This window comes from Microtus ochrogaster, chromosome 18 (assembly GCF_000317375.1).
Source record: "Microtus ochrogaster isolate Prairie Vole_2 chromosome 18, MicOch1.0, whole genome shotgun sequence".
NCBI classification, from domain to species: domain Eukaryota; kingdom Metazoa; phylum Chordata; class Mammalia; order Rodentia; family Cricetidae; genus Microtus; species Microtus ochrogaster.
The window spans coordinates 6,320,061-6,323,842 of NC_022020.1; the positions used below are offsets into that span (position 1 = coordinate 6,320,061).

The 3,782-nt window shown below is 44.0% G+C and overlaps 1 protein-coding gene across 1 annotated transcript in view; it reads left to right on the forward strand.

Moving 5' to 3' along the window:
• Nucleotides 1-3,782, forward strand: part of Lama3 (laminin subunit alpha 3) — a 220,910-nt gene that overhangs the window by 9,553 nt on the left and 207,575 nt on the right. The window lies entirely within an intron of this gene.

Sequence of the window (3,782 nt, forward strand, 5' to 3'; positions counted from 1 at the left end):
ACTTAATCGGGGGAGGGGGAGGGAAATGGGAGGCGGTGGCGGGGAGGAGGCAGAAATCCTCAATAAATAAATAAATTAAAAAAAATACAATTGAAATGCAAAAAAAAGAATGTTTGCTATTTCATACACACATGGACTAAGTGAGAATGTTTGCTATTTCTTATAAACCATAGCTGAGTTTCAGCTGTGTGTTTGTGTAACTTGGGACCAATGGGCAGAAACAGGAAACTGAGTCACTCTAGGGCTCTGTTTATAGACCTGTTGTGAAAGAGAATCGTTGGTTAACAGTATTTTCCTTTAATTCATGTAAAATCCTTGAGTGACGGCTGAGAAATTTAAGGAAGTTCCTATGCCCATTGACATACTTGTAACAATTACTAATGATGAAAGTTATTTTAAAAATTCAGACTATATGTCCTATACATTTAAGGGTGACTAATATCTTTAATTAATTTATTTTATATTTATGAGTGTTTTACCTGCATATATATATATATGCCTGGCAGCCACAGAAGCCACAAGAGGGCATCAAATTCCTTGGATGTGGAGTTACAGATGATTGTGAGACACTATGGGGCCTAGGAATTGAACCCCTGTCCTCTGGAAGAGCAGCCAGCTCTTATGCTCCTCTTTATTTAAAAAGAATGTTCCTCACATTTGTCCGTGCCTGTGGTTCAGCGGTGAAAGCCTTGTATAGAGCGCCCACGGAGAGGACACACAGACTTTGTTTCTGGCCACTCACCAGTGAAGAGGTACGTTCTACACGCCAGAGCAGCAGCCGCCTCCTTCAGCTTGTTCTCCCGCAAATCCTGCGGAGCCATGCACCTCTGGGGCTGCTAAAGCTACAACTGACTGGTCCCTGAGTGAGCAGACTGTCTTTATGTTCTGAGTTACTGTTGCCACTGAAAGTCAGAATCAGTCAGTCTGAGAGAAAGAAACCTACAGCCACAGAAAGAGAGGCTCTTTTGAAAAGGTGCTGTTCATTTCAGGCCTCGTACGGTGGTGTCTCAGGGTGTGAGCTCTCCTGGTGTGTCTTACGGTGGTGTCTCAGGGTGTGAGCTCTCCTGGTGTGTCTTATGGTGGTGTTTCAGGGTGTCAGCTCTCCTGGTGTGTCTCTTTACTCCACGGATGGAAACCACATGATTTCTTTATATCTTTTTCTGGGTTTTGAAACATGAGTCTTTCCCTCTTGTTTTAGTGAAGTATAATTTAAGTTCTATAAAATGTATCTATTACAATTCTTTAGGCGGAATCATATAAATAACTTATCCTCAAATTCCAGTCATGTCTAGGTTGCTGTCTGCTTATGAGCAGATGCAAGTCCTCAGAAAGCTGACTTCAGTGCTGCTGTCAGCTTGTTATTTCAGTGGGGGTGGAGAGCAGATCCTGGGGGCTCCCCGTTTCACCGATTCTGATGATTCTCCACATTTTTAGCCTTCATTGGTTTCTGGTGGCACAGCTTCAGGGAAGGCAATTTTGATTTTCTCAGCTCAGCCCTGGACTTGGTTCTTCAGGGAGTCTGGTTTTATTGAGTATGACATTTGGAAACCAAGGTCTAGTGTTTGTCCCTTGTCATGGCTGGTGTGCCATTGCTTCCAGAGGCCAGTGCTTGGGAATGCATGTGTTAGCTGGCTCTCCTCTATATTTAGACTCTTTGGTGTTATTCCTTGGTGTATGTTTGTATGCAGGTTTTTTATTCTTTCCAACCCTTACAGCTTTAATTAATTAATTCACCCATCCACTCACAAACAATTATTAAACGCTTATTATTCTACATTCTGAGGCTGCAAAGAGTACCCAGAAACAAAATTACATAGCTGATTGTACTTGTAAGGACCAATTTCCTTAAAACTGCAGGGAAACTCCTTTGGCAGAGTTTGATGTCATCTTGTCTCTCTGAAAAAGCTGTTCTTATGAGTGAAACTTCTGACTGTGGTAATTTAGACTTGAGTCCTATTTGAAGGCCACCGGCTCCCTGATGCTGGAAAGTGGTGTCACTTCATTTTCCCTACATATAAAATAACATTAGTAATAGTAGCTTGTGTATGTGTGCGCTCGCGTGTGTGTACATGTGTGAGTGTGTGTGCGTGTGTGTGCGTGTATGAGTGCACATGTGTGAGTGTGTGTGCATGTGTGCGTGTATGCGTGCACATGTGTGAGTGTGTGTGTCTGTGTGTGCATGTGTGTGTGTGCGTGCACATGTGTGAGTGCGTGTGTGTCTGTGTGTGCGTGTTTGTGGCACATGCATACCTGTATGTACTGCTGTCTGAGGAGGTCAGATGTGACCTCTGTTGTATTCCTCTGTCACTGTCCTTCTTATCCCTAGAGACAGCCAGGAGGGCAGCCAGCAGGTGTCATTGACCCCGCTGTATCCTTTCCCCTCAGCACTGGGGTCATGGCCATGTCTGACCATGCTGGCTTTGGATGTGGGTTCTGGGGATTTGAACTCAGGTCCTCATGCTTCAGTAGCAAGTGCTCTGAGCTGATAAACCACCTTCCCAGCTGTAGTTTGACGTTTTAAATAATGTGCATAGATACTGAGGCTTCTCACAAAGCGAGGAGGCCACTCTTAGACAAGCTGCTAAAAGGGTAGGCTTACAGAAGGATTTGCCACAGCAGCCATGTAGACTTTATAGAAAACTCTTTTACTTCTTTAATTCAAATTTTTATTACATTGTGTGTGTGTATGTGTGTGTGCGCACACACATGGAAATAATAGGACCAATGTGGGAACCTCTTCTTCCACTTTGTGTGCCCTGGGGACCAAACTTTAAACTCAGATTTGATGACAAAGTTCCTTTACTCATGGAGCCATCCTGCTCACCCACAAAACTGAAAACTTCTAGAATATAGCTGTGTAAATTGCTTTGGAATGTGTTAGTGACTACTTTAGACACTAATTGTATCCTAAATCTAAAGGATGTATTTTGCATAGGATAACATGGCATTTGGGTGACAATAATGTATTTTTTCCAGCTCACCAGTTATTTCTGCTGTCATTTAGGTATTCCTGTGTCCATCTGAGGAAAGAACTTATTAATGGTCCCTATGTAGTTTAACCCAGGGGTCTAAATGGAAGGGCCTACCTAGGGCTGTTTACGTGTGCGCGAACTCCTGACTGAAGGCTAAGGAGGGTTGAGAGTCATCAGCAGGGCTGCGTCTGTCCTGGGCCTTTGCCTGGGCGCTGGTTAGATCTCTCATGCCAGCAGGGTGGAAATGCCCTGGGGAAGCCAGCTCATTTTGTCCCACATGTCCTCCCAGTTTTCAGCCTTGTCTACTTAGTAATGTTAGGCATTTTCTGAATGTAACTTACATACGTTGACTTCTTGCCTTGAAAAAGAATTTGTGTGTATGTATGTGTGTGTGTGTGTGTGTGTTATGTGTATGCCGCTGTGCACGTGTGTACAGTGTCCAACTGTGCATGCAAGCCAGCCACACACACACAATGTAATAATGTAGAAGAACAAAAGTTTGGCCTCTCCACCTTTACATGGGTCCTGGGGATTTAGTTTAGGCTGCCAGCCTTGCACTGTAAGCACCTTTATTTATCAAGCCACCCCACTTGTCTTTCTGACCTCTTAATCATCACAGTGATTTAGGAATTCATGAAGGAGTTGCTTGGACACGCTCATCTTACCATAAAGGGTTTCTGAAGCACAGAGAAGTGAAGTGACATGTCTAAGACGCAGGGTTTGGCAAAGTCAAGATTCAGATCCTGGTCCTAAGGGTGAAGAGTCCGCTTTACTCATCACTGTGCAGGTCACCACGCTGTCCTCAGCCCC